This window comes from Eretmochelys imbricata, chromosome 2 (assembly GCF_965152235.1).
Source record: "Eretmochelys imbricata isolate rEreImb1 chromosome 2, rEreImb1.hap1, whole genome shotgun sequence".
Lineage (NCBI taxonomy): Eukaryota > Metazoa > Chordata > Testudines > Cheloniidae > Eretmochelys > Eretmochelys imbricata.
In genome coordinates, this window is record NC_135573.1 from 235,106,916 (window position 1) to 235,126,087 (window position 19,172).

The window sequence follows — 19,172 nt, forward strand, 5'->3', positions numbered from 1 at the left end:
CAAAAAATGGGTAAGGGGTGTGGCTGGGGAGTTGTGGTGGGCTGCTGCTGCTGAGGATGGGGGGCTGGCTGGTTCAGCATACTAATTGTGGAACGTAATATGTAAAACTGTGTTAATTACTACTAACGCCTACCAACAACATATCTTTTCCTATTAAAAATCTTGGAAATTCAGTGTCAAAAAAATGCCTCACTTCAGAGTTAAGGTTGCTTGGCAATATGTCGTCTCCTTGCAGAATGATCACTTGAGCAAATCTCAAACTTCTGAAAACCAGGAAATGCCCAGGTAAGGTTGTCCCATGCAACCTTAACTCTGCCTTCTTTCCGCAATGTCCAATGGGCCCCATCACTCCCTTCTCCCCCTACACACACCTTTACTATGACCACCCCATAATTGCTGAAATGTACACGCTCTTCACCTCCTTTTACAACCCATTCACTGCCACTACAGGTTTCCATCTAGCACTATTTAAAAGGGTAAAAAGAAGGGGGGAAGAGTTGCCCACATCACCTTTCCTCTGCTGTCTTCAAGCAATGCCTCAGTATGCACATAGCATATACTCTTATTGGCCTTTCACACTATAAGAGTCAGGAGGTTCTAAATCCTCAGACTCTTAGCCGATTCCCCAAAAACAATAGCACGCCACTTCACAGCCTTTTACAACCTCCTTACACTTGCTCACAGGATACCATCTCAACCTGTACTTTCACTTAACAATCATTAAAGGATAATCCTCTCATATTCCACCTCACTGCTGGCAATAAGATTTGTAATAAAAGCCTTATTCCTGGCTACCAACATCACCTACAAAATTCTGCATAGAAATGATGCATTCTGCATCCTGTAGGTCCACATGCCCCTTTTCGTTTCCCTCACACTTGTGATTAGGGCCCTATCAAATTCACAGCCATGAAAAACACGTCACAGACCGTGAAATCTGGTCTCCCCCCGTGAAATCTGGTCTTTTGTGTGCTTCTACACTATACTATGCAGATTTCATGGGGGAGACCAGCGTTTCTCAAATTGGGGGTGCTGACCCAAAAGGGAGTTGCAGATGGGTCACAGGATTATTTTAGGGAGGCACGGTATGGCCACCCTTACTTCTGTGCCGCCTTCAGAGCTGGGCTGCCGGAGAGCAGCTGCCGTTGGCTAGGCGCCCAGCTCTGAAGGCAGCCCCCACCAGTAGCAGCACAGAAGTAAGTGTAGCAGTACCGCAACCCCTCCTACAATAACCTTGTGATCCCCCACAACTTCTTTTTGAGTCAGGACCCCTACAACTATAACACTGTAAAATTTCAGATTTAAATAGTTGAAACAATGACATTTACGATTTTTAAAATCCTATGACCATTAAATTGACCAAAATAGACCCTAAATTTGGTAGGGCCCTACACATGAGGGTAGAAAACATAGCCCTCCTCCTATCACAGTCACAGATCTGTCACACACCTCAAAATAATCCACAGATCTCTCAAACATATCTCTACCAAGCAGTGCTAACCACCATTCAGTACAGTTATAGCTGGATCTGACCACACTCACTTTACCTGGGGTGCACGCAGATAATACATGCCTAGACTGATCTCATATCCCAGCTTGCCCCTGACAATAGCCTTTGTAATAAAACCCCCGTGCCCTACTAATTATATAACATACACAATTCTGCACTGAAATGATGCAAACACACAAATAAGTTATTGAGTGCAATACAAAGGTAACTGGGTGAAATTTAAAGGCCTGTCTCATACAGGAGGTCAGACTAGATGATCTAATCGTCCCTTCTGGCCTTAAACTCCATGTATCTCTGAAACACAAGCTCTGCTGTCAGTGTTAATTTGGGTCAGTATGGATAACTAAATTTTTTTTTGTAAATTTAAATTTCACGTTCACACCAATCTTATTTACTGACCTACACCTTTTCCCAGCTAATGATTATCTTGAAAGTAGCTCTGATCATATAAGTGGTTTAAATCTGTTTGCAGACTTGTAGTACTGGGAGAATCAGGTGATCTGCCTCAAAAATAACTATGGAAAATAGTTATCTGTATGTGTTTCTAGTTAATACTTCTCTGACTTACCATGAAAACAAGTCGTGTACAACAATTCAGTAGTTTTGTCTGTACAGTGGTAACAACTATATTGTGACAACATTATTAGCTGATGTTGTGATGTTAAGATGACACTATACCAATCTGTGCATTGTTCAAATGTGCTAATTGGTTACTTCCTGAGACATAGCCAGTCTACTCTAAATATATTAGATCTCTGGGTTGTACCACAAAGTCCAAAACATTACAGCCTCAGGTGCTGGAAGAAAACAATTCAGGACTGCAGGGATATTATACATTGAAGAGACTCTTCAGTATCTATCAAATCATACCCAGGTATCTAACTGATGCATTTTTCTATAAATAATCTGCAATCTTCTTTTTTTTATTAAATATGAACACAAATATTTTTAAATAAATAATTTAAAGCTTTTTACTATCATTAAATAATTAGAACACTGGCATTTTTCAGATTGCTAGCAAATATATTCTTAAAAGAATACATTGTCTATTTTTCCATCCATTAAATCTGTATTTTATAATGGGTGATTGGGCTTTGTAAAACAAAAAAGCTCTTAAACAGTTGTTGGACTCCTTCTATGAGAAAAAAAGTATTATTTTTAAAAAAATGAAAACTTGCCTAGCAGCAGTGTCCTGCTCCAATTCAAGGAACACAATAATGAACCTGAAGATTTTGATATAGAGGGATTCACCCTGGAAGCCTCAACCATTATTTTCAGTTTTAAACCCCAACGTTTCATCTTATGTGGACTCCCTAACTTCCAGGTTAACTGAATAGTCATCCTGAGTTACCACAGCGTGGGAGACAGTGAATGAAATGAACCCTATAATGGCCAGTAGTTGAAGCATGCCCAAAATCATAGCTGGAGGAACACTACTTCTGTGAGTAGATTCCTAGGGTGTCTATGCTGCAATAAAACCCGGGACTGTTCCATGCCAGCTGATTTGAGCTTACGGGACTTGGGCTACATGGCTGTTTAATTGCAGTGTAGATGTTTGGGTTCAGGCTGCAGCCCAAACTCTGGGACCCTTCCACCTTACTGCTTTCTAACTTGCTGCAGCTGGATGCAGCTCAAGAGCAATCAAACGTACAAAGAATTGGCACCTTGCCCTGTTATCATCAGAGAGGCTTGGTCTGTAATCATTCAGTTGGATTACTACACAGACAAAGTCAGAATCATTGATATAGTTTGCAGAGTGTGTCAGCTGGAATACACAAATCACAAGGCCTTTATTTCCCAAGACTATTTAAAATAACAACAACAAACCAACAACGAATCCCACCCCACACATATACCAAGAATTTTTGATTGGTTGCTAAATTATGAGAGGATCGGTGGTAGTCTTTCATCTAGCTAGTGGTATGGAAAGTGTTGTGAGGGGAAAGTGTTTCTCACTGAGGTGGCGTTTTGAGGGTTTCATTGTCTTCTATGGAATAATCCATTTTGGAGGCCAGTGTTGGATTGTTAAATTATTCTCTGCTTTAGGGCAGCAAGGAGTGTAGATTTTCCATTGGTATTCTGTCTTCCATGTTCAAATAGCTGGTACTGATTTTTTATTCTCTATTTCATGCTATATGGAACATTTAGCCATGTACTAAATTGAAGGGGCCAAATTCAATGCTGGTGTAAGCAGTTTTAACTCCACTGAAGTCTCCAGGGCAGAATTTGGCCCAGTGTTTGAACATTATTCAGGCCCTTTTTTTTTTTTAAATGAAGCAGGCTCATTAGCATTTAGGGTTTGCTGTTTCTCTGATGAGGCTATTCTTAGCTAGCCAATTTATCTCTTTCTAAAAATGTTTACTGTGGCTGGCAATATAGCGTTAGCAATTAATTTAGTTTTTGTACTGTGCCTACTCAACAGAGCTGTGACAGTTTTTGCTTGCTTCCTCATTGCAGCCTCTCTCTTAACTTCTGCTCTCTAAAACATTTTTTCCTTTTCATTCTTTTTTATTATTATAAGAATTTCATTTTCCATAATCAGATGGGTGGATCTGTGACTGTGCAAGGCATTCCTTTAGGTGACTGTATAATTGTGTTTCATAGGCACAGCCAGCCAGTGTGCCAGAACCTTCTCTATCGTTTATGTTTTGTCCATGATTTAAATATATTTATATTTTGGTAGTTGTTGTACACGTCGTTAGCTTATTGGTTAATAGCTTGTGGCTCTCTTTATAAAGGTACGTCTACACTTGCGACTGTACACAGTTACGTGTGTGTTATTATGTTATGCGCCCCTTGTTGTCCACATCTGACGCTCTGAAGGACAGTGTTGTGTGCAAAAGCTAGCACGCATGAGGGGTGTGGGCGTATGCACGCTTCTGCTGTGGCATGGCACTGTACCCATTATACAGTGCAGTGAGGATGGGGGCAGGGTTGTGTATCAATAGTTCTCCAAGGCCATTCCCAGAATGCCTTGATCCATTTGCTGCCTGACCCTTACTCCAAGGTATAAACATCCCTGACTTCCCTCTTCCCCGCCCCAAACTCCCATTTCCAGCAATAGTAGTAACCTGTGCTGAGCCCTTCAGAACAGTTTTCTGCTAAAATCTATTGATCAATACAGGTGATCATGGTCTGAGAGGAGCTATGTGGTCTCTGGAGCACACCCAGGTGCTGATCAATGTGTGGTCAGAGTACACCATCCTCTGCGACTTCTCCCAGGTCAGCAGGAACATTCACCTGTACCGGGAGATTTCGAGGAGGCTGGCATTCACCGGACTCCATCCCAGCACCAGGAATGCATGAAGCTCCTCAGGATTTTGTAATGAAGGGTGAAGGACTCCAATGGTCACTCCGGGAGGGGACCTAACATATGCCCTTGCTTCAATGAGCTGGACCAGGTGCTCTCCAGGGCTGTGAGTATGGAGCCTGAAGTGACTCACGGACCCCTCCTTAACTCACTGGCCTCATTATACAACGGAACACTGATGAGGGGCAGAGTCAGGAGATTGCAGGGACCGGGAAGGGAGACATGGAGGAAGAGGAGCACATGATCCTACACCTACATGGTGTACCCAAATGAGGAAGTCCACCCTGAGAAAGTCCAAGAGACACTGCAGGAAACACTGGTAAGTTTTACAGTGGATGGACCCCCACCTTCCCTGCCAACATCCCCTCTTGCTGTGATGCTACATGCCTCAGCATATCCCCCACCACCCACACCACATCCCCCACCACTGCACCACCCTGACATGGGTTCATCCCAAAGGTTTGGGGTGGAGTAGCAGAATTCACAGCACATGACTATGATTGCTTAAAAGTCTGGTGCCATGGAAATGCAAACAATTTCCTCTCTCCGACAACCCCTTCCCTCCACTGCCTGTGAATTTGTCATTTTTTAAAAACAAGTGTTCGTGACAATGAAGTAAGCCACGAAATAACTGTTGCTGTACAAAGCACCAGAATGAAAACCAGAAGGCAAGTTAAGTGAATCATATTTATATCTTTGTTAATAATTTAAGTGATAATACAGACAACGGAAACAAAACTAAATTAACATTGAAGATATCTGACACTGAGCAGTGCCTTTACTCAAACCTTACCAAACAGTCATGAGTTCTTGAAACCATGGTAGTACTTATGCCCAGGGAGTAATCATGTATAGCACCTGATAAGTGCTGTAGGCAACGATGTCAGAAAACATTGTGAGGAGGGAATGTGTGAAGTCCCTCTCAAAGCTTTACAGAACTTTAAAAAAATTACTTTAATAATGCTTAAGTAGGGCCCTATGAAATGCATTTTATTATTGTGCATTTTCAGATTTATTATTATTTTTTTTCCTTTTTAAAAATATTAATTCCATCTTTATGGGTTTGTTTAATCAAAATTGTTTGATACATTGACAAAAATTAGCCTTACTATGAATAATAAAAATGTTCAGAATTGGATTGCAAATGGGAAAAAATGATTTTAGAAAGAAATCCTGCAATTTAAACAAAACATCCTGCAGATATACAATATACAGTAAAAGTAACACATTTGAATGATTTTTTAAAGTAGCGCTCAGTAACACTGCTGAACAGTAACATAAGAAGTCCACAGGAGTGTGCAGGGGAGGAGTGTGTGTGTGAGAGAGAGAAAGAGAGAGACAGAGCCCGAGTGTATGTGGGGAGCATGTGTGCGTGGAGGGGAGTGCACGTGTATGTGTGTGTGTATGTGTGAGAGAGAGAGAGAAACTGTGTGCACTGGGGGAGTGTGTGCACCTGAGTTAGTGTGTCCACACGCTGTCTCCGTAAGCAGGGTACTCACCAGCCTGAACACTTGTTCAGACAGCAGCCGGCAGCGCCCACTCCTGAGCCAGAGGCTGGTTCACAGACAGGCGCTCCCTTGCTCCCCCCGCCCAGGTGAGCAGAGACCAGGTACACCAGTGGGGGGGAAGGGGACACCCCAACATCAGCCTCTCCCTGGCTCTGCGCAGGACAGCAGATCAGGAGGCTCCTGATCCAAAGCAGCTTAGTTCTCCTACATGCGGCTGCTGCAGGTAGCTCAGCCATGCAGCCCGCCCTGCTTGCCAGCTGCTGTGGTCGTAGTGCCGGGGAGAGCAGGATTCTGTGATTCTGTCCGTATTCTCGTTAATGCGGATTTCAGAGGGCCCTACTTAAGTGCTCCCTATAGAGCAACCCAAAAAAGAGCAGTTAACATATAACAAAAACATTGCTCAAGAAGGCCCTTAAAGTGCATTAAAATTCTCCTCAGCACAAAACCATGGCCAAAATGTGTTACCCTTGAAGAGCCTCTGCTGATTGTCCGCTTTCTGTTAGTACATCAGTGTCAGCTGCAGGTGATTGAAACTCACCGAGGTGGCTCACAACAGAAGTATGTCACAATACTCTATTAGGTTTTTCAGCACCACTATAATGTCACAGTAGTATCATAGAATCATAGAATCATAGAATATCAGGGTTGGAAGGGACCCCTGAAGGTCATCTAGTCCAACCCCCTGCTCGAAGCAGGACCAATTCCCAGTTAAATCATCCCAGCCAGGGCTTTGTCAAGCCTGACCTTAAAAACTTCCAAGGAAGGAGATTCCACCACCTCCCTAGGCAACGCATTCCAGTGTTTCACCACCCTCTTAGTGAAAAAGTTTTTCCTAATATCCAATCTAAACCTCCCCCACTGCAACTTGAAGCCATTACTCCTCGTTCTGTCATCTGCTACCATTGAGAACAGTCTAGAGCCATCCTCTTTGGAACCCCCTTTCAGGTAGTTGAAAGCAGCTATCAAATCCCCCCTCATTCTTCTCTTCTGCAGGCTAAACAATCCCAGCTCCCTCAGCCTCTCCTCATAAGTCATGTGTTCTAGACCCCTAATCATTTTTGTTGCCCTTCGCTGGACTCTCTCCAATTTATCCACATCCTTCTTGTAGTGTGGGGCCCAAAACTGGACACAGTACTCCAGATGAGGCCTCACCAATGTCGAATAGAGGGGGACGATCACGTCCCTCGATCTGCTCGCTATGCCCCTACGTATACATCCCAAAATGCCATTGGCCTTCTTGGCAACAAGGGCACACTGCTGACTCATATCCAGCTTCTCGTCCACTGTCACCCCTAGGTCCTTTTCCGCAGAACTGCTGCCTAGCCATTCGGTCCCTAGTCTGTAGCGGTGCATTGGATTCTTCCGTCCTAAGTGCAGGACCCTGCACTTATCCTTATTGAACCTCATCAGATTTCTTTTGGCCCAATCCTCCAATTTGTCTAGGTCCTTCTGTATCCTATCCCTCCCCTCCAGCGTATCTACCACTCCTCCCAGTTTAGTATCGTCCGCAAATTTGCTGAGAGTGCAATCCACACCATCCTCCAGATCATTTATGAAGATATTGAACAAAACCGGCCCCAGGACCGACCCCTGGGGCACTCCACTTGACACCGGCTGCCAACTAGACATGGAGCCATTGATCACTACCCGTTGAGCCCGACAATCTAGCCAGCTTTCTACCCACCCTATAGTGCATTCATCCAGCCCATACTTCCTTAACTTGCTGACAAGAATACTGTGGGAGACCGTGTCAAAAGCTTCCTTGGCTAAGTCCCAAGTCACATTCTGGTTCCCCTGTTCCAACATGTACGTGTCCCAGCCCAGGGCCCTAACAGCGGCGGAGTAGTCTGCCACGGGGTCAGCAGGGATCCCCCCGCAACATGCTGACCTTCTATCAGGCCAGCTCCCAACCAGACTGTTGCCTGGTTTCCCTGGGCTGCTTCCTACTCTCCCCCTTGGGCCTTCCTGTGTCTGTCATCTTGGGGGGCTCTGGCCAGTCCGCAAGCGGCAGCCCCAGCATCTCCTCAGCGTCTTGGTCAGCCAGCAGCCTGTGGAGATCCGGCCAGGCCTCAGGTGGCAGCCCTGGCAACTCCTCAGCGTCTTGGTCGGCCAGAGGTCCTGGGAGCTCCATCCTCAGAAGGCCTCCTCTGCAGGCTCCAGCAGCAGGCAGGATGCGTCCATCTCCTCTAGTGGCTCCCGCCCAACTGAGCTGCAGGGCCTGCCTTTTGCACTTTCTGTTCCTATCCTGCCCTTCCGCTTCCGGCAGGGCGGACGTGGTTCTCCAGGTTTGGCCCCCCCAGGGGACGTGTTGTGATCCCTCTCTGAGGGGGGCCACACCTTCTCACTACAAAGCCATATGCTGTTTTTGGTGGATGTATATAGCTTTGTATGTGGAATGAGGATGGCATGTTACCCACTGCATTAAGTGTGTGGAACGTTTTACCATACTAAATATTATTACTAAAGAGAAATAATGTACCTTGGAGTGCATCTGTGAGCAGAATTTTCCCACTGTATGTTACTAAACTGATTTGTGCTTTCACTACACATCTGATCAAAGCATAGAGGATCTCATAGCATCAGTTAAATAACAGATATTCTAAAGGATTTAAGATCTCAAGAAGAAGCCTGAGGCAGCATGCTTACTGCTAAAACCACTGTTCATTAGTTTCTTTGCACCTCCCCTCCATATTCTTGCACTAACATACATAAAGATCAAAAATAGTTATTTCAGACTAGACACACCTTTAATGCTGAGTTACCATCAATAGATAATCCTGTCAAGTTGTATGAGATTCCTGGCAGAGTGTACACAGCTTAGAGCAGTGAGTCACTAGGTCATGAGAAATAAGCCCGAAGCTTGTACTTTGTAAGAGATGCAACTTTTCTCCTGAATCATTTTCACCAAATTTAAATTCAGACAGACATTTTTAAAAAAATTTAAAAAAAATTGTTTCAAGGAGAGATCGTCTGTGACATTCATAAGGCATATTAATTCACAATTAACCTAATTAGTGAGTGGATCTTCCCATTGCTACACACCATACAGCTGAAAGAGCATTTATCTGACAGTAAGACCTTGAATCTTAAGAAAGGATTCGTTATCTCCAGACATTACTGAAACAAGACAATTTTCAAATCTTTTCTTTAATTAAAGGTTGCACATTATTTGAAACTGCAGAAAAAAGTGTTATTAATGTAATTCATCTCCTCCAGAGTTTGAATTTAATTGATCTGTTTAAATAACAATACCATTAGTTGACAGTGTGCATAATTTATGGAGAAGTACCTTACAGGCAAACACAGGGGTATTGCACACAGCTGTGTACCTTACTGCCAACACTTTGCAAGCCAAGCTGAGGCTAATCAGAGCAGAACAATCCATCCCTCTGCAACAGCTTTTCAAATGTTCGTATATATACAGTATTTCTGAAGTGATTCTTACTCTTTTCTTTATTTTAGTATTTTAACTAGGGGAACTGAATTCCTCTGATCCTTCCATTTTTGACTCCATCAAATGGAAGAAATGGTCAACATTTCTTATCTGCACTGTATGAGTTATTACTGAGCACATAATGGCTGCTCCACTTTCTGCAGTGTTCTTGGGGAATGCTTAGAGAGAACAATAAATAAATAAATTGGAATTTATGGAGAGGAAGTTCTGTAATAGTGAAATGATGTTAGTTAATGATCATGAATGTGTGCCTTCTAAATAATCTGATACAGTATCTACAGCCCATTTCTTTCTCAAATGGGGCTGCTTCAAAGCAGTGTGTTTTAAAAATGGAAGTGTTAATGCCGGATTTAGCAAAGTAGATTTGGTCTAGGATCTACTGGTATTATCCACTGTTCGTTTCAAAGAACTAGTTTATATTGTTAAATATATTTCTTTAATCTTGTCTGACCGGGTTAGACCTCTCAGTACAATCTTATAATCATGTAGGTATGTGCAAAGAAAACAGAACGTGGCTCTAGGAGTAAATGAATTGTACTCTATTTTTCACATAACAGTAAGAGTTTGAGTTTTCATAGTAATCACTGAGTTCATAGATCCTACTGTGGTTACAAGCCTGAATTTTGCAATGCATTGCATTAACTCAACTAATTTATTCCATTAGAAGATTCAGTAACAGAATTGTATTAAGTCATGATAAGAGCACTATTAATGTTTTTCAATACTATTATTCAAAGCAATAATAAATCAGAAGGGACCAGTTAGAGGTGAGGTGATTTAGTGGTTGATTTAGTGCAGAAACTTGCTATTTAATTTGACTTTAGGAAAGTCAGTGAATTAAAAAAGTAGATTATTTTAAAGGTATGATATCTGTCTGTTTCAAACACAATTACACCGTAGGTAAATTAACAGTTAACATGTCATATTGGCCATATATAAAACAAGACAGAGAGTAAAAACAGTTAAGTATCCCAGTACATACTTTTCTTGACTCTCTTGTTGTTTTTTCTTCTGTTGCTAAAATATTATTTAATGTTTGTCAAATAAAATTTATTTTTAAAAATAAAGAAAAATAAGATAATTTGTGAATATGCAATTGATAAATATTTTAGTCCCCACAATAAATCTGGTGGCAGAGTGAAATATATTTAATCGCCTAACTTATGGTTAGTGAACTAGTCTTTGGTTTCTGACTCAGAATAATACCTTGTACAATTATTCTATAGTGCTTTCCATTAAAGGATCTCAAAGTGCTTTACAAAAGTTAGTGAACTAAGCCTCACAACATCCTGTGAGGTAGGCAAGTGCTTTTGTTATCAATGTTGCCAGCTTTTGAAATGTTATCACAAATCTCATAATATATGTGGTATTTTTCTTGAAGCCCTAACTTCTGGACTATGTGAACGCACAAGATTCTCTGCTTTCATTTTAAAAAAAAGTAAATTTCTAGCCATCATGATTGTGAAGAAAATGTGAGCCAACTGAACCATAATGGCTCAAAACTTAGAAGGCAAATGAAAAGAACCTATATTTATTATTTTAACACCTCAGGATTTGTAAGCCAATCTTATGAGTTTTGGGGGTCTGACTCATGATTTTTGATCAGTTGGGGTTGGAAATACTGTGTTATTAAATGACCAACGGTGTGGTTGAACTGAACAACATATATAAATAAAATTAGTCCCTGTTCTAAAGATCTGATGCCTTGATCCAGCAAAGCAATTAAGCAAATGCTTAAGACAGAATTCACCGGAAAACCCAGGGGAGGGAATAACTGTATTTAGCGTCTATGCTATATGTTGTTATTAACTCCTTTCTTGGGGCATTGTGGAAGAAGCAAAAGTTGTTATCCCCATTTAACAAATGGAGAAACCTGAGGCACAGAGAGACTAAGTGACTTGGCAGGGGTCACACTAGAAGTCAGTGGCAGAGCTGGGAACAGAAATCTGGGCAATAGTACCCTAAGATTGACCAGTGGAAAAATATGTCTGCCTCTGAAGAGGCTTATTAAAACTGTCTGTATACATTTTCAGCAACAGAGAATGTCTGTGGAGAGCAAAACTAAAAGGAAATAGAACTGTTTCAAACCTACTGCTTTCATTCACCAAATTAAGTCAAATTAAAATCGGTGGGTTCAGTTCAACGCAGGTTGCAATCCTGACGTTTAGTTGGAGTGGTGAGTTCAAATCCATAAACTCCAAGTGAACCTAGTTTTGAAATAGAGGTTTTCAAAATGTGCTGAACTATGGTGAGAGGAGATTAACAGGCAGGCATTACTCAGATCTATTTTCACAGTATAAGCTTCTGGCTAAATAGTGACCTTGAGATCTTTTGTATTGCCAATTCTGAAAGTCTTTGGTACGGGTAAAGAACTGAATGGCTTTAGATTTACAAAAAGATAATGATCACCTGGTGATTTTTAGAAGCAAATAATTAGCTTAGCCACTGCTTGTGTAGCCTGAAGGATTTATAGTTGTTAGACCAAAGCACCAGAAGAAAGAGCCTTGTGAACTTAATGTTTCTACAACAAATCACCTTCAATTTGAATTAGGGAAAAGGGTTAGACTGGATTGGGTTGCTTATGGAAAAGGATGTTTGAGGAGCTGACACACAGAATTCATTTTTAGCAGGTGAAGTATGTATAATCATTTTAAATATGTCTGCCACAGAGAAATAATTGAAGTGTTTATGTTAACAAAAGTAACAGCAGTGGCTCAAGGACATGAGTCAAAGACACTATAGACGCTCTCTTGGTAGCAGGTGTTTTTCAAAATTCTAGGAATTTTAGACAGGACATTATTATTGACATCTGTAGATGTTGAAGAAGCAGAAGTAACCATGCAGCTTAACCCCAAAGGTGAAAAGTTGACAGACTGTAATGTTGCTGCTACTAATAATTTGGGAATGGTTTGACTGGGTTCCTTATTTAACACCATAAATAAGAGTTGTATATGCTGTGATAGTTCTGAGTGATCAGATAACTTTACAGTTAAGGGGTCAAGTTCTGTGCTGATTTATATCCTGTGCAGTACCAATGATCTAAGTGGGATAGCCTGGGGTGTTAGTACAGAAACTGATCCATGGGGTGGTTTATTTCCGTTAGGAGATATAATTAATGGATAGCAGACAAGGATTTTGTGCAGATGAGATCCAATATGGTCTGCATTATTGAAACCTGGTTATGTGTCACGGCAGGTCCAGTGTTGATCCTTATTACCCCTCAGTCCCCAGATAGTCAATACAACACAGGCCCAGATCCAGAATGGACAAAAGCAGAGGAGGAGCAGCCATTTGTCCATTTGTGATGAGGGTGGGACATCTTGGCAATATGGTAATAAGCAAACTACAGTGCTTCAAAAACAACATATATGCAGTGCAGTCTCCCCTGGAATGGGGAGGACAGCAGCCAACCAAAACCAAAGTATGTAGCACAAGAGTGAGCTGGGAAATGGGGAGGCTCAAGGGACAAACAAACCTCAGCTGGTCTGTCAAAAGACTCTCTAGCTGTACTCTTCAGAGTCAGCTCCACACACTCAAACATTTTGATCAGAATTCCACAAGAAAATCAGCTTTCTTCAGAGGGCCCATTTTACATTTAACATTGGATTGAAATTTTAGGCACAGAGATGAAAGATGAATACAAAACATGTATACAGCATGGGAAAATACTGTAATCTAGGTGGCTGATTTAATTTAAGAAAATAAGAATCAGTTTTCTCATTCCAAATCTACATGTGGATGGATTGACACGATCTAGTTCAAATTAATAAATATCAATGAAAACAAATAAAGTATTTTTAATATTTCCATATTATTAAAGTTGCATGATACTGGGCTCAGTCCTGCTCCCATTAAAGTTGGTGGGAAAATTTGCCACTGACTTAAATGAGATAAGTATTGAGCCCCTTTTCACAATCTCCTACCGATAGCCTTTTGATTCCTGCATGTGAACTCACCTCCTTACTTTAAACTTTCCTCACCCTAACCCACATACATAGAAATTATGGCAACATAAATTATTCCCTACACTCTTAATAGGCCTTTTGTCAAAGATTCTCAAAATTACCTTAATAATGTTCCTCTGGCTCCAGTGGAATATTCCAAAATCCAATCCAATACCTTCTGTGTGTTGTATAAACATTAATATTTGTTTACAGATACAGTACAATAGCTACACTTAATGTAAGAAGAAAACAGGGAGTAGAAAACCCTCAGGAGATATGGGGGAGGACTTATACAGAAACAGCTTATAGATTAGGACCACGTTTAGATCCTAGATTTATGTGCTTGCAAAGGTAGTTGTTACCACGCATTAAGAAAAAAAGAAATCCCACCCCCGCTTAATAGCATTTCTCTCTTTCCTCTGAGTCACACTTTGTCTGACAAGTTTGGGCTGGGCTGGGCTTGTCTCTTATAATACAAGTCCTCTTTAAATCCAGGGTAAGGAATCATGGAATCAATGTCTATTTAAAAGCCAATATGATTTGTTAGGAAACGCATAATTGAATTCCCTGATCATTCAATTCTTTAGTCTGTTTGATCAGTAATTCATTAAGGTATCACCAGTATATCCTCAAATATGAACATTGCCATTTATTACCCCCCAGACAGGTCATTATAAATTTTGGGCCAAATCCTTCATTGGCTAGAGTGGCTATACTGCTGTAAGGATCTGAGTGTGCAGGTCTTCTGTTTCAGTGGGTCTAAACTTGGGTCAGTGATGGGCTTGGGTCTCTGATGCTCTCTTGTCACCTCCAAGTGAGAGAGACGAAGCAGCAATTCACCAAATCCTGAAACATCAGGCCCACAGGAAGTCTGTTGGAATGCCCAAGGTGTGTGGTCACCTGATTGGTTTACACGCACTACTTGAGCCAGAAATGACTGGGGTGGGCTGTCTGAGCAACCATGTGGACTTTCCGTTGCTGCAGCATCAGACCCCACTCTTGCATGTGTCAGGGTTCCTTCCCCACTCTGAACTCTAGGGTACAGCTGTGGGGACCTGCATGAAAACCTCCTAAGCTGACTTTTACCAGCTTAGGTTAAACTTCCCCAAGGTACAAACTATTTTACCCTTTACCCTTGGACTTCCACTGCCACCACCAAAAGTTTATCAGGGTTTATTTTATTAGGAAAGCGTTGTTTGGAAACGTCTTTCCCCCCAAAATCCTCCCAACCCTTGCACCCCACTTCCTGGGGAAGATTTGGTAAAAATCCTCACCAATTTGCATAGGTGACCACAGACCCAAACCCTGGGATCTTAAGAACAATGAAAAAAGCATTCTGGTCTTACAAGAAGAATTTTAATAGAAGAAACAGTAAAAAAGAAGTAACAATAAAAAGAATCACCTCTGTAAAATCAGGATTCCATTCAGCACAGCTTAATTTCTCAGCCATTTAAAGAAATCATAATCTAACGCATATCTAGCTAGATTACTTACTAAATTCTAAGACTCCATTCCTGTTCTGTCCCTGGCAAAAGCATCACTCAGACAGACCCTTTGTTTTTCCCTCTCCCCAGCTTTTGAAAGTATCTTGTCTCCTCATTGGTCATTTTGGTCAGGTGCCAGCGAGGTTATCCTAGCTTCTTAACCCTTTACAGGTGAGAGGATTTTTCCTCTGGCCAGGAGGGATTTTAAAGGGGTTTACCCTTCCCTTTATATTTATGACAGAGCAACCACGTGGACTTTCTGTTGCTGCAGGATTAGACCCCACTCTTGCATGTTTCCTGCAATCTGCATCCAACTCCTGTTCCCACTTCCTGCTCTTCTCCTGTGCTTGTTCCTGGTTCATGCCTTGCTCCTGCCCTTGCCCTCAATTTCTGCCCCGCTCCTGCCTCATGCCTGATCCTTGCCTTTTCTCTGGTTCATGCCCCTATGCTCTGCTCCTGACCATTAGCTACCAGGCCCACCTCTGAGTCTGGCTCATTTTCTGGCTACTGGCCCACAGCTCAATTCCTAACTTCCACTCTGACCCTTGGCTTGGCTCCTGATGCCAGTTCCAGCTCTGACCCACTAGGTTTGACTGCCTATGATCTGGTCCCTAACAGCTGGATTGGGGGGACAGATGGGAGGAAGGCCTGTTCCCCTACTCCTAGTGGGCCCATGCAACAGCTAGGTAGAATATTCAAGGCAATGTTGAGCAAATTAGCCCACTGGAGCTCCATAGCCCCAAGAGACTCTCTTCCCTTTCATGCCCTTAGCCCAGCACACCCACTCAGCAAAGGCAAGCATTTGATCCTAAATAGCAATGCAGGGGTAGTGGTAACCAATTTACAGACAAAATTAAAATACTGACCCATTACTCATTTACAGTCTCTAGACACTGCATCTATTCCATGTACCAGCTGGTTTTGCCTTCTGTTCTCTGTTTGTTTGAAGCATACAGTCATCTCCAGTGCACGCTTTACTTCAGGTTACACCGACTACTTTTATTTATTAACTGCTGACATCTTGGTCAAAAGAGTCAGTCTCAAGGACAGACACAGAAGACACAGTGGGATATCCAGATGAGGGGCATCATTTAAGTTTTTGAGTTTATTATTGTTATTGTGGGTGATAGATGTAAATTGTTGCTGGGTCACTGGTGTGCTAGTTCTCCATGTTTTTTCCAACAGTTCTGCTGACATCATGGTAAGAAACACTATTAGAATGTTCTAGAAATTCTGGTGTCTCCTGTATTTCTTTTGGCATTTGCAATGCTCTTGCACATGTAGAATTGCGAGATGATGATTCTGAAAAGTTTTTTTCAGTAGTAGATGGAGTTGTTGTACCGGAGCGCTAATATAGTGCACTGGCAGAGCTGTGGGGTGTCTCCGTATATGCAAGGTTATGCTCATCTCTAGATCAACGTTTCTGTGCCATCTGTGCTATGTCATGCAAAAGTGATGGCAAGCTCAGCTGTACTGAAAATAGCAGAGTCTGAGCCTGAATCTTCTCAATTACATTTCTTGCACTGATAGATGCGATCTTTTAAAACTTTACTTTACTTTAAAAAAGAGTCCAGTAAGTAGAAAATGTGTGTCTGGTCTTCAACTGACGTAAATTGGCATAGCTCCATTGACTTCATTGGAATTATACTGATTTAAACAGGCTGAGTAGCTAGCCCCATATACTGTGTTTCGCCAGTGAAAATAGCCAGCAAACTTTGCCTCCCCTATGGAAGTCTAGTCAGCAATACACTCTGCTCACTTCTTAACCCTTTTCTCATCATTTAATGTGTGTAAATACAGCTTTTGTATCACAAAAATCAATGAATTGTTTAACGGAGCTGTTTGACAGGATTACTCAGAAAAGCCATAAAATAATAGAAATTAGAAATTAAGAAAAATTGCTCAGGTAGGTTATTTTATACATTCAGCTGCCACTGCAGGACTGGTCATGCTGTTGCCTCTTTGGACCCATGCAGTTAATCAATATTTGGGGGCTTGCCAGGTTGTTTCCTTTAGGAGGAGAAATTGATTATACAAGTCAGATATTTTGTTTACAGGGAATGTATATAAAGTCCTGTTTCCCTGAACACAGCAGGAATCAAACAGCTGGAGTTTCCTTGCTCACAGTTTCCAGGCCTGCCTCTCCAGCCAATCCTGTTCCCCAATGAGCTCTGTCCCTCTACTCCAGGGGTGGCCAACCTGAGCCTGAGAAGGAGCCTGAATTTACCAGTGTACATTGGCAAAGAGCCACAGTAACATGGCTGCTACTCTGAAACCAGTAATACATCAGCAGCCCCTCATCAGCTCCACCCCCCGTCCCCCAGCACCTCCCGATCAGCTTTTTCATGGCGTGCTGGAGGTTCGGGGGGGACGGGACGGGGAGGAGCGAGGGCACAGCAGGCTCAGGGGCGGGGGCGGGAAGGGGTGGAGTGGGGGCAGGGCCTGTGGCAGAGCCAGGGGTTGGGCAGTGAGCCCCCTGGCACATTGGAAAGTTGGCGCCTATAGCTCCAGCCCTGGAGTTGGTGCCTATACAAGGAGCCGCATATTAACTTCTGAAGAGCCGCATGGGGCTCCAGAGCCAAGGTTGGCCACCCCTGCTCTACTCCCTCTCCGAGCTGCTTTCATCCCTGCTTCTCTCGCTGTCTGCTGCCTTTCTGCCAGCTCTCAGCCTCTCAGGCTATGTGTACTCATCAAGCTAGGGTAAGTATAAATAGCAGTGTAGCTATAGTAACACAGGTAACTGAAGCAGAGACACAGTGTATCCGAGTATGTACGTGTCTGAAACCGGGTGTTTCTTGGGCTGCTACCCATGCTACCATGGCTACACTGCTATTTATACTCATGCTAGCTTGATGAGAGCTAGCACAAGTATGTGTGCACAAGCAGGGGAATCACATCCCTTGCTTGTAGTGTAGACACAGGCTCCAACTTTCCTTGGCGTTGGTGTGTGCTCGTGTCCCCCTGACCCCGCCCTGACTCCGCCCCCTCTCTGGCCCTATTGGACCCCTCCCCAAATCCCAGCCCCAGCCCCGCCTCTTCGCAAGTGCGTCGTGTTCCTCCTCCTCCCCCCTCTCTCCCTCCCTCCCACCCAGCGCTTGCTGTGCGAAAGAGCTGTTTCACAGCGCAAGCACTGGGAGGGAGGGGGGAGAAGCAGGACTCGGCGGCACGCTCAGGGGAGGAGACGGAGGCGGGGCAGAGGTGAGCTGGGGTGTCAGGGTGGGGAGCTGCCAGTGGGTGCAGAGCACCCACCAATTTTTCCCCGTGGGTGCTCCAGTCCCAGAGCACCCACGGAGTCGGCGCCTATGAGTGTAGGCATAGCCTCACACACAACACGCAACCAGTGAGTCCCCTTATTCCTGCGTTTGCAATCAGTCCAGGTGAAACCCCTCAGAACATATAGCTTATCTCTGCTCAGGCTTCATCATCTGCCAGTTGCCTTGAGCAGGAGTTTCAATTGTCTTCAGTTATTTCATTCCATAAGAGGGCTAATTGCTCTTTCCATTTATCCTAAAGGAAGGATGGTTAGCACATCCATCAGCTTGAATGACGTCTGTGATTGTCTATAGATCAAAGACCAACTCGATAGTAGCCATTACTACCTTCCAGAATAACAGTATACAGCATGTCTCCAGGGCTCTGTCCAATCTAGTTTTAAGTGACCACACAATGCAGCTTCAACCAATTCCACTGGGAAAGTATTTTATGGACAAAAGTCATTGAGATGGTGCTGGAAGAAATTTGACTTGTCCTGACTCATCCCAACCAAAACAGGTTAACATGTTGGCTTTCAATATTATCTAAAAATTTGACTTTGAAGAGCCAAAATAGATAGAAAAGGAAATTTGCTGGTATAATTCTCAAATTGTTTAAAAGTAATGCTTCCATAATTCTCAAAGCTTCACATATTTCATGCTATACATTGTTTCTTGAATTGTGGTCTAATTTATAGCCTTCACATTCCC

The 19,172-nt window shown here is 42.8% G+C and overlaps 1 protein-coding gene across 1 annotated transcript in view; it reads left to right on the forward strand.

The window, feature by feature from the left end:
* GPR158 (G protein-coupled receptor 158) overlaps positions 1-19,172 on the forward strand; it is a 306,727-nt gene that overhangs the window by 255,795 nt on the left and 31,760 nt on the right. The gene's annotated exons all lie outside the window — the stretch shown is intronic.